This window comes from Mirounga angustirostris, unplaced genomic scaffold (assembly GCF_029215605.1).
Source record: "Mirounga angustirostris isolate CCGP_5_RB_7025 unplaced genomic scaffold, mMirAng1.0.hap1 SCAF_2, whole genome shotgun sequence".
Taxonomy (NCBI): domain Eukaryota; kingdom Metazoa; phylum Chordata; class Mammalia; order Carnivora; family Phocidae; genus Mirounga; species Mirounga angustirostris.
In genome coordinates, this window is record NW_026991710.1 from 49,324,194 (window position 1) to 49,337,231 (window position 13,038).

The 13,038-nt window shown below is 34.6% G+C and overlaps 1 protein-coding gene and 1 non-coding gene across 2 annotated transcripts in view; one reads left to right on the plus strand and one right to left on the minus strand.

The window, feature by feature from the left end:
• The window catches only part of ADGRL3 (adhesion G protein-coupled receptor L3), an 819,557-nt gene that overhangs the window by 233,130 nt on the left and 573,389 nt on the right, over nt 1–13,038 (plus strand). The window lies entirely within an intron of this gene.
• On the minus strand, nt 1,847–1,977 carry LOC123849163 (small nucleolar RNA SNORA63). The gene has a single exon (XR_006791989.1). It is a non-coding gene; the product is annotated as a small nucleolar RNA SNORA63 (small nucleolar RNA).

Here is a 13,038-nt window from a genome sequence, read left to right on the forward strand (position 1 = left end):
TACATGAACTAGCACTTCTGATTTATAAAATATACCAATGACATTTCAATTTAGAGTACAACCTCTGTAGGGAGAATAAGACTGTACATGCAACTTGCATTAACAATATTGAATTCAAATGAAAATTTATTCCTATTTCCCATTCTTTTAGCCAAGTTATTTTATTCTTACTGAAATGTACATTTTAACAATGCTTGTACTTAAAACCCGCAATCAATAAAACTGAGATATGAAAATAAATACAACTTGAGAAATTTATATACTTAATTTCATTCTTTGTTCATTCCTTATAAAGGTGGTATTTCTCAATGTCCCTTAGATAATACAGAATTAAGAAATTGGATTTAACACTAACTCACTATGCATATTAAGATTTTTCTTGTGAATGTACCCCATATCTGATATGTTGATGTCAGAATGTATTTCACTGAGTATTTTGATACTAAGGATAGCAGAGGTTTAGTGCCAACATTAGAACCACGAGCTCAGGAAAGCCTCCAGGTGCTGTTAAAATGATGATGAATCTTAAACAGTTGTTTCAAACTTAGTGTCTTTCCTGTTCAAATAATCATTGATTGCTAATATCCATTCTCCTTCCATAAGTCTTGGCCTTTTCCCAAAAGTTTGAGATGCCAGTGTAAGATAAACTGGCCCTCTGATTTTAAATCACTTGTCATCATAATCATTATTATCATCACTTGTAACCAAAGAAAAGAGATGAATTGGGATGCAGCCTCTGTATAGTTTCTGTTAATTTAATTTTAAGCAGTCTGCCTTGGTGAGGAATCTGAGGTAAATTGTATGGACCGTGAAATAGGATCTTTAAGATGCTTTAAGCAATCCCTCTATAAAACAAGACCAATAGATGTGAGGGCCATCTGACATCAGCATCTCTCCCCCTTCCCCACGCTTGCTGCTCTCACTGGATAGTAGGCACCCTTTCCTTTGTCAGGGGAAGTGGTTGTCTTTTCAGAGGCCAAACGCTCAACAGAAGATGGCCTCCTGACGTAGAGGACAGCTGTTTTTTAGGAGTACTCAGTCTTAGGTAACGGACCAGTTTGCTACCACTTCTAACAAGTTCCATTGACCTCAGACCGTTCTAAAGTTTGGTGTGTTGCACAGAGACCAAACCTAAATATCAACAGAATGAACTGGAATATGACAGATTTCTGTTGTAAAATCATCATATCAAAAATGATTAGGGGAGGGGGGTGGGGAGATGGGTTAGCCCGGTGATGGGTAATAAAGAGGGCACGTACTGAGTGGAGCCCTGGGTGTTATATGCAAACAATGAATCATGGAGCACTACATCCAAAACTAATGATCTAATGTATGGTGATTAACATAACATAATAAAATTAAAAAAAATGGAATAAAATGAAAGCAAGAAAATCTGAAAAGACAGATTAATATTAAATGTTCCTCAGGCTGGAAGGCATTTGAAGTCACCGTATTGATGTCAATAATACCTTATAATGTACTTGTCTAATAGAGTCTTATAATATTTTAAAAATAACTTAAGCCCTTAATAAAATATAATAATATCAAATACCTTCTGTCCTAGTGACCATGGGTAAGTTAATAATTTTTTTTCTTTTTTTTTCAGTGTTTATTTTTTTTATTTTTTTTTTAAAGATTTTATTTATTTATTTGACAGAGAGAGACACAGCGAGAGAGGGAACACAAGCAGGGGGAGTGGGAGAGGGAGAAGCGGGCTTCCCGCTGAGGGGAGAGCCCGATGCGGGGCTCGATCCCAGGACCCTGGGATCAGGACCTGAGCTGAAGGCAGACGCTTAATGACTGAGCCACCCAGGCGCCCCTCAAGTCAGTGTTTTACTTGGTAAACATGTCTGAGACCATGCATCCCTGGCTGCTAAGCACCATGGCGGACAGGGCTAGAAAGGTAACAGCTTTATTTTGAGCAGGGGGCAAAGATAAGGCAGCACTTTACAGCTACATTGTAACTAGATCCTGCATCAATAATTTTTTTTTTCTGCTGTAGTTTCCTTATAATTAAAAAGGAGATAATAGTACCTACTTCATAGTTTTGTTATGGTGATTGAGTCAATATATGTTGAGTGTTCAGAAGGGTTCTAGCACAGAGTAAGTTAAATATTTGCTATTATTTTTTAATCATTAATAATAGCAAAGTGAACCTACTGGGCTTTCTTGGAGCCTTTTGTAGAATCCCTTGCTTTGACATACGTAAGTCATCGATTTTTCCCCTGAAGAATTAGTGCCAGACTAAGTTCTTGATACTGGATTATTTCAAAATATAATTGAAATTGTGCTGCCACATTTATGATTCTGTGAATGTCATACATTTTTATTTGTCAGAATTCTAAAGATAAAAACATTGACTCTTTTCAGTCAAGTTATTATGTCATATTAATCTGGTTGTGACTGTTTTGCCATGAAATATTTCTTCTATGCTCATCCATTCTTTTTTTTAAATTTTTTATTGTTATGTTAATCACCATACATTACATCATTAGTTTTGGATGTAGTTTTCCATGATTTTTAATGCATTTTATATCTATATATTGCCCATCATGCAAATAAGAGTATAAAGCAGGCTTTAACTTTCAAAAGGCAAGAGAAACCTGGTAAGTAACAAGTACATTGGACTCTCTCCTAATCCTAAATTAGTGTTGCAAGTGTCTCAATAATTATGATACTTTTCTTACTTAAACTTGGTGTTTTTGCTGTTTCTGATGCTTCATTTAGGCATATAGTTAATAATTGCTTAAAGTTCAGCATAAGGATATGCTACAAACCAATAGTCCTTATAATGGCTATTTTAACATTTAGAAATAGAAGTTCTCAAGCAAACTGTGTAGAATAGAGAAATGAAATGATTATTTTACTGCATTCTAATGATGCCTGTTTTTCATTATAATGCTATTTAGTGTCTCATGTGTATTTGTTTCATTTTATTCTGGACTCATAATATACGAAAACTGCATCACCTGCATTATTCCCTTCCCAGTTGTCAGCCCACAATAGATTGCTCATCACTTAGGAGGAATTTAATCAAGCTTTGTTAAATATATCAATAAATACACATTATATAAGATGTTTAGATACTGTATTACATGGTGAAGTGTTTACAAAGGCATGACTTTTGATAATTTGTAGTTTCATGATTGTGCATATTTTTTAAATTCTCTATTAGGCCACCTCTTCTCCCTATGTTGCAAAGTATGATGGATAATTTCCAGTCTCATCTTCCTTAAGTCTCAGTGGTATTCAAAGTATTGAATGTCTCACTTCTTCCTGAATTCTCCTCCTTTTTTAATGTAATGAACCAAATGTCTCTTATATTTCCTTTTCAGTTGGAGGCAATGCCATGTGATTTTCCTCCTCTATCTGTTAGTAAATACTGAGTTCACTCTTTTGGTTTTCTATCCTACTTGACCTCCTTTTTTTTTTTTTTTTTAAGTTTTTATTTATTTATTTGACAGAGAGAGACAGCGAGAACAGGAACACAAGTAGGGGGAGTGGGAGAGGGAGAAGCAGGCTTCCCGCTGAGCAGGGAGCCCGATGTTGGACTCGATCCCAGGACCCTGGGATCATGACCTGAGCCGAAGGCAGACGCTTAAGGACTGAGCCACCCAGGCGCCCCTATCCTACTTGACCTCTTAACATTCCTTTTCTGTAAATACTGACTTTATGCCCCTGACTCACAAATTTACGGACTTTTCTTTATAGCTCCAGACTCCTATATTCAGCTGCCTACTTGACATCTCAACTTGGATGACTCCTAGGCTTCTCAAAGTTAATATTTTAAAAAGATTTTTTAAAAAAAGATTTTATTTACTTATTTGAGAGAGAGAGAGAGAGAGAAAGCATGAGCAGGGGAAGGGGCAGAGGGAGATGGAAAAGCAGACTCCCTGGTGAGCAGGGAGCCAGATGCAGGGCTTGATCCCAGGCAGTCACTTAACCAACTGAGCCACCCAGGCACCCCTTAAAAATATTTTTAAAAATCTCTCTCTGCCTTCTGGAACTGTTCTACTTACCAGGATGCCCTATATTATTAAATAAGACTTTCATCCTGCCAACAACTTTTGAATTATTCTTGACATCTCTGTCTTCCCCCAGAAGCTACTATTACATCAGGTCCTGATAATCAGACCAAAATATGTCTCAGATGGATCCAGTGTTCATTTTATTCCTAAATACTGTTGACTTCGTACATGCCCCACCTAGTTTTCTGATTTAGTCACCTTACTAGAATGCCAGCTTCTTAAGAGCAGGGATTAGATATGTTTGGGTTCTTGTCATTTTTTAAGTGATAGATCGGTATGTGGCTCACAGTAGGTGTCAGAAGATATTTCAGGAATGAATGGGTTGATTGGGGTTTCCTGGAGGAGCTTCTTTTATAATCACTGATAAACGATACCTTGATAATGATGTCGGCCACAGCAATGGTTGGATGATTTGCTGGCAAATCCTGTGCTAATTGACCCTGATACTATTTGTGGAAAATTCAAATGACCTTTTTAATGAAATCTTTCTTCAACTTTGACACTATGGTAAGTTTTGGTAGAAAGAGTCATGATTTAGATCAAAGCAATGTTGCAAGTACAATGTGTATATATTTTCTTTTTTTTTTTTCTAAGATTTTATTTATTTATTTGACAGAGAGAGACAGCGAGAGAGGGAATGCAAGCAGGGGAGTGGGAGAGGGAGAAGCAGGCTTCCCGCTGAGCAGGGAGCCCTATGCAGGGCTCAAGCCCAGGACCCTGGGATCATGACTGAGCCACCCAGGCGCCCCAAATGTGTATATATTTCTTTAATTCCAAATACATGTTATCTAACTATGTATTCAAATAGTAATAAAATGAAATGGTATTCTGATTTTAGTCCTTTGTTTCTGAAGTCAGAATAGATAATGGACACACATAGTATAGTTTTTTTCTATGAAACTATGAATGAAAGCTTAATGATTATTGTGAATCCTGCTTTTTAAAATTGTTCTCAAATTTGGGATGTAATAATTTTAAATCAAGAATAGTACTTTATACTACTGCTTTTAATGAATATTTAGCTTCTTATTCATTAAGTTCAAAATTAACTAACGTTCATCAGCTATGCCAGTTTTAGAGTTTTTGGTTAGAGCTGATTTTAAAACATTCAGCTTGGTTTAACTGATATAAATTGTAAAAATTTGAGACTTGTAAAATAAAAAATGTACATATCATCACTATAATTTTTGAAACCAAATGCACTTTGCAAATATTTTCACATATTAATGAATATTTTATAAAATTGATTCATACAGTACTATGGCCATTGAGCTTTAAAAATATCAGTTTTTAGGAGATAGTTTTCAAACATTAAATTGTAGAACATAGAATTCATAATTCCATTCATTATAGATGATGTTGAAGTAAAAGCAAAGTAAACCACAATTTTATTTTTAGTTGTTTTTAAAGATTTATTTACTTGAAAGAGAAAAAGCATATGCAAGCAGGGGGAGGGACAAAAGGAAAGAAAATCAAGCAGACTCCCCGCTGATTGTGGACCCTGACAATTCAGGGCTGGATCCCATGATGCTGAGATTACAAGCTGAGCCAAAATCAAGAGTCTGAGGCTCAACCGACTGAACCACCTAAGTACCGCTAACCCACATTTTTAATGTCAGAACAATTTTATTTTGTTATATTTCTTGAAAATATTTTATGAGTAATACATATAGTTATATGTGATTATTATAATATTTTGGTGAATCTTTAGGATTTGACCATTTAAATTTGATATCCTTTACACAAATACAACTATTGTTTTTTTTTATGGAGGCTGTAGTCCATAAAATTAATATTCAGTCATTGACTTTGCCATTTATTTAGTTTTCTTTCATGATTCAAGTATTTTTCATTGTTTTAAAAGGAGTTCATCCTTACTAATAAGAAAGAAAAATAACAGGAAACAGATAGAGAAAAAAGTAGAGGTCCCTTTGTAATCTTCTGCTTAAATTTCAACTCCTACCAGACATTTATGAATTCTTCATAAATATCTTCAGTTTTCCACATCAATATATTTCTTGATGAATGTGTATGTGCCCATTTTCAATGTGAAAATGGAAAGGTTTGTTCAGGTTTCTATATATAGACTTGACAAGTTATTTTGTCTGTATTCTATTGTGTATATACTGCCTCATTCTAAAATATGTATTAATTTAATTCTCACCATCTCCTCTGATCAATGCATAATCCACATGTTTATCTCTTACCCAGACATCTGTTTTAGCCTCTTGTCCGGTCTTCCACTTCTTCTGTTGTCCCCTGACAGTCCATTCTCTATAAAATGGCCCGTGAAATCATCCTGAACGGTAAAACAAATCTCATCACTTCCCTGCTTTGAACTTTCAAATTAGAAATAACTAATTGGGGGTAATAAGAAGAATAGCTAATTAGTTATTTTGGGGGGTCCAAATTAAAGTTATCATTGGGATATTAATCTTCATTGTGTCAGTTTTATTTGTAAGTAGTCAACTTTTGTAGTAGTCACCATTACAAAATAATAATAATAATTTTTAATATTAGACTATGTCAGATATTTCTAGGAATATTTCAGGATTCATATTAAAATCCTTAGGAACACTGGACCATTTAATATTCCTTTCCATGTTTACCCAACCAAGAGCATTGCCTGTGTATTACAGATTTCCCATTGCAGGCTATTCTTACGTCTAAACTGTTCTCTTATATGTCTGTCTGTCAGCAGTTTGTATATTGTAAAATGTTAAGAGTCTATTCTTGGGCCATTTATTTTTAAAGAGGTTGTAAAACATTGTTTACATAGAATATAGGAAATACCTTTGCTAGATCAAAACAATTCAGTCTTAGGCAAGATTAGGTGAGAAAGGGATGCCTGGGTGGCTCAGTCGGTTAAGCGTCTGCTTCCACTCAGGTCATGATCCTGGGGTCCTGTGATCGAGTCCCGCATCTGGGTCATTGCTCAGCAGGGAGCCTGCTTCTCCCTCTGCCTGCTGCTCCCCCTGCTGTACTCTCTCTCTTTCTCTCTCTGATAAATAAAATCTTAAAAAAAGTTCAAGAAGTATTTGAAAATATTCTTATTTACATTTATGACATTCTCATATGAAAAAAATGTACTTTATATCAGCTTACACATGGATAGGGATCTATATCAGCTTCATAGTATTTGTTTTTCTTTATGAGTGCCTCAATTTTAATGAGGACATGGAAACCGAGTGTTGTGTCCATATATGTGTTATGTGTGTATTCATTCATGTGCATCTGATTGTCTGGTAATAAATGTGTAAACTTATATTCCACGGTTTTCCATGTATAGTGATGAATATACATACTCTTTTAATTATTGGAAGTTGGTGCTAAGTCAGTTAAGTGAGGGAGTTATTTTTTTAGGAACTTATAATAGATACAGTCTGTCAGATTGAGACAAAATGAGAGAATGTGTCTCATTTTATGAACATTTTCATCCTTTCTAGTCCTAGTGTGTTTTCTTATCTCTACTCATCACCTTTCTTCTGTTTCTATTCTCAAGTGATTTTTAATCTTATTTTTCTTAAAAAACAAAACAAAAAAACCCCAGCCTCTCAATTTTATATAATCTAGCATATTTAAAGATATGTAGAAAAAATTAAATTAGTTCCTAATACAAGATATACATAAATTAGGAAAAGAAAATATACATAAATTTGAACTTTGCATAATAAACATTTTTTAATATAAATTACTTAAAAAATTGAATTAGTATTTAAATGTTCAGAGACCTGGGGTACACTGAATAACTTCATTAGTATGAAAGGACAAAAAGAATTCATTTCATTTTACATGTAATCAAGAGTAAGAGATGATGGGTACTGAGTTAAGTTTATGGTTTCAAAAGTGTGTTGCTCATATATAATGTAATACTCTTGTCAATATTGGTTAGTAGATCCTCTTTAGCTTCTTGGTCTTAGCAGCTTCAGAATTTATTATTTGTTGTTTGGAAGAATTAAAGGTGACAACTCTAAATCATTTTTTGCTTCTCTTTAAAATATTTCCAAATTTTATTTATGGAATAAAAGTTTATGGACATGGAATTTGATCAGCACCCCACCCTAAAAAGACAGTGATCAGTGTCCAAGGTCACTTGTCATGTGGATAAGCCTATTCTGATTCTTATGAGTTCATTTCCTTATGCAGTCCATGAATCAGTTACTGATGTCACTTTGTTTTCTGTATTCATACTTGTGATGTACATCTAGCTGGGCAGTTTCTTCTCTCAATGAGCACATCGTTCAGTTGATCATGGTTGATTTGGGAAGAGTGACTTAAAGAGTGATTTAAATATGTAATACTTGGCATTGAAGAGAGAGATGTAGGCTGGAGACAGGGATTGATTAGCATATATAGAAAATCAGAAAAAATGTGTGATTGCTTGAAATTTCCAGGATCCTTGAACTTGACAGATCTTTAGCACTTACCAACTTTGTTTGTTTCTCTCTCTCTCTCTTTTTTTTGTACTTGACATCCTGAGACTTATTTATTGTATAGCTAAAGTCTGTACCTGTTAATCCTCTTCACCTATTTCACCCATCCTCTTAAGCCCTATCCTGTTAATTTCTTTTTAATCTATAAATATCTGAAGATTACAAGTAATACTGGACCAAATAATTTTTCAGGAACATAAAAATCAGAAAACAGAAGACGGTTTTATAAAAATATTGTTACATATGAATATAGAAACATCATGGTAGAGGTAAAGAAAGTAATGGCCAGTACATCACTGATCCCAAACTAAAATGTTGGTATGTTATAATTAAATTTTTTTCAATGATTTGAAAAGGTGAGTATATTCTTATATAAAGCATGCAACATATTAAATGTTTTAAAAATGTTTGGGACATGTTAAAAGTGTGAAGACATCCTAAAAAATATCCATTACCTCTTTGTGATGGGTAACTTTATTCAATAGTAGTGTTTAATATAGCATAATGTTACTGGTGATAAAGCCATAAGTGTTTTCCTGTCACTGATAATAAATTTGACAGCTCCTTTTCCCTGTACCCTAACCTACTCATCTCATCAGACATGTTGTCTTATCTATGGAATCGGTAACCATTTTATATGTGTGCTTTCCTATTACCACTGCTATTTGAGCTTACATTAAAGCTGTTACCTTCTAATTGTTATAAATGTTCTCTTCCGCTTTTAAACTGCATACTAGTCTCAGAATCTTCTTTGTAAAATATCACGTTCATCAGATCATTCTTCTCAGAAATATTAAATTACTTAATGGATGCAGATAAAAATCCACGAACAAGTTTCTTCTCAAGCAAACCTCCTTTCGGTATAGGCTTCCCCTCCTAGAAGGGACCACCTCAGATAAGCTTGTTCCAGACAGTTCATGCTCTTTTTCCTGCCTGGGACTCTCATCATCCTCCTCCCTCCCTTGCCAACACTTGCTCTCATTCAGGGTCCACCTCATATCCCTCTTCTCGACTGGATATTAGTGACACTTTTCTTGGAATTCTTGTGATGCACATTTGTATATGGAACGTTAATTGTTAACATTGTTAATAGATTTCCAAGATTGACTTCTTAGGCCTGTGTAACTTGTTTTCCCTAGTTACCTGGAAAACTCCACAGGGACTGGCATCATATTTTGTACTTCTCGGAATTCCTTATACCCAACATTGTGTTACTCATTGTCTTTCTGCAAGCATTTTTTGATGGAATGATAAGGCAAATGTGTTCCCAGTGAGGTGATGAATATGAATATGACAGAGTGGAAAGAAGTTATGAATATTTTAATATCCCTCTTAGGAATTTGTATGCTAAAATGCATATAAAAATATAAAACTGTCTATAGGTATTGGAATCACTCTGTCACTTTCACATTAATCTATTTAATTTCCTTCATAGTACTAAGTATTATCAGAAAAGAGTCTATTATCTGTCTGTCTTTCTATTATGTAGCATTTTTGTCTATTTGATACATAGGCTAGGCTCCATAGCATACTTGTTTGTCTTCACAACTATGTCCTCAGCATCAGCATAGTACTTAGAACTTAATAAATATTAGTTGAATTAATTAATTAGCTAAGCAAAAACATGTGATGTTAAAACCCCAAGATGAGGCCTACAGGTTATGTTACTCTCACTGGGTTTTAAATTAAAGGAATCATACTGAGCTAGAAATTGTATAGCAAAATCAAAATACTTGTGAAAATATCAGTATTTTGTAATATTCTGTTCAATTAAAATTTTCTGATCTGGACTGCATCTGATAAGGAAGCTTCTCTGTAAATCTATTTGACATGTATTAACTCTGAGGTCACTATACTTAGAAATTATTGAAAGAAATTATTGAAAGAAATTATTGAAAATAGACCTTAGGGGGTTGAAAGACAGTGTTTGATAAGTGCAACAATGTATTCTTAGCTTACACTTTTGTCAAGATCTAGTCTCAAGTAATGTTTGAGATGACCCTTATAAATCAGAGGTGACATTCTTCTTGCTAAGGAAACAGATATAAATATATTGGATGAATTTTTATTTTAAATAGCTTTCTTGTTTATCTTGAAAAAATGACCCTTAGAAGTATAAATGTCAGAAAAGTATTTTACCGGGCGCCTGGGTGGCTCAGTTGGTTAAGCGACTGCCTTCGGCTCAGGTCATGATCCTGGAGTCCCTGGATCGAGTCCCGCATTGGGCTCCCTGCTCGGCAGGGAGCCTGCTTCTCCCTCTGACCCTCCCCCCTCTCATGTGCTCTCTCTCTCTCATTCTCTCTGTCTCAAATAAATAAATAAAATCTTTAAAAAAAAAAAAGTATTTTACCTTTCTCGTTTCTCCTACACTCATCCTTTACCTTTCACCCCTTTTCTTACTTCATCACCTCTTTCACCCTTGCACAACATACATGGATACACACATACATATACACACACATGTTTAATATGTCTAGCTGTCATATGAGTAAAATTATTGTAATTTCAGCTATTCCCATCAATGATGTAGCTGTCCTTTACTTTTTTTAATATAAAGGCTATGGTTCTTGAATTTAGTTTTTTTTTTTAATACTTCATTTGGAAACTGACAAAGTTTAGAAAAAGGACTTAGTAATTGGGCTGCTCAAGTCATGTAACAGGTGACCCAGGCCTATTTATAAAACACCATCTGTTTTCTCATAGGACAGCTCAGATTTATCAACTATGTTCAGTAGATTCCTTATAGTTTGTGAGAAGTTTTTCTTAAGAGAGCATGATGAGGGTGATCTTATAAGAGGCTAACACCTTTGATGGTAGAAGTTGAATTACTGTTTGAAAAGTTTGAGATCGAAATACATATAATGTAACACAGTATGTTGTTGACTGGTGATGTTCTACACATTTCTCCTGTCATGATTTGTACTGTGCTACATTATCATGATTTTCATTGTTCCTTGCCTTTATCTTTTCCTTTTCCTAGTATTAGTGGAGATAATGTTGAGGAGGAGGATGAAGGCAACAGAAACACCACCACTGATAATGGGATTACAATTAACTTACTGAGGTCCTAATGTATAATAAGTCACATGCTGTTTAATTTAAACATTATGCATTTAACCCTTATAACATTTTTATAAGTAAACAGCAGAACCAATGGCTGAATTCAGGTCTCTGAGTGACTTCCTACAGTTATTTTTTCCTGCTATTCCTCTTCTTTTTTGTACTTCATCTCTCTTGCCAAACTGATCCATTCTTGCTGCATCAATTTTCATTTCTCTACAGATAATTATCGCTTTAAATTTTTTTTATTTAAATTCAATTTAATTAACATATTCTGTATTATTAGTTTCAGAGGTGGAATTTAGTGATTCATCATTTGCATACAATACCCAATGCTCATTACTTCCAATGCCCTCCTAATGCTCCTCACCCAATTACCCCATCCCACCCACCCAAATCCCCTCCAGCAACCCTCAGTTTGTTTCCTAGAGTTGAGTCTCTTATGATTTGCCTCCCTCTCTGTTTTTGTCTTATTTTATTTTTCCTTCCTTTCCCTTATGTACATTTGTTTTGTTTCTTAAATTCCACATATGAGCGAAATCATGGTATTTGTCTTTCTCTGACTGACTTATTTTGCTTAGCATAATACCCTCTAGTTCCATCTATGTCATTGCAAATGGTAAGATTTCATTTTTTTTTTTTGATGGCTGAGTAATATTACATTGTGTGTGTGTGTATGTGTGTGTGTGTGTATCACCTCTTCTTTATCCATTCATGTGTCAATGGACATCTGGGCTCTTTCCGTGTTTGGCTATTGTGGACATTGCTGCTATAAACATTGGGGTGCATGTGTCCCTTCCAATCACTATGTTTGTATCCCTTGGATAAATACCTAGTAGTGCAATTGCTGGGTCATAAGGTAGCTCTATTTTTAACTTTTTGAGGAATCTCCATACTGTTTTCTAGAGTGGCTACACCAGTTTGCATTCCCACTAACAGTGTAAGAGGGTTCCTCTTTCTCCACATCCTCGCCAACAACTGTTGTTTTCTCTTTGCAGATAATTCTTAAACTGATATCTGTAATTCTATCCCTCTCTTCTGACTTCCTGTTTGTATCTCCAAATGACTGATCAATGCCTTGCTGGAAAATACCCTAGAAATTTCACTGCCTTCCTACCAATATTTACCTCATATTCTTTTTAGTTAATATTCTCATTATCCTTTTTAAAATATCTGGACTTATAACATTCCTTTTGTCTCAATATCAATTGCTGTCTACAAACAGGAGGCACATGATGTTGATTTTTATCCTGTTTCCTGGTTTCCTTTATTTTTGTGTATCTACAGCATCCCTCAGATACATAAAATTCTTTTATATATCATTACTATTCAGCATGTTCTAAAGCCTGCAAATAGCCCTACAAATTATTCCTACATGTTACTGCTGAATAATCTTTCTGAAATTATTGTAAAGATTCTTTTTATACTCTAACAATCTTCATTTCCTTCACGTTTTACAAAAAGAATTAGAGGGCACGCTTGCCATCTTGGCATTCACTGTCACCATAATTGCATGT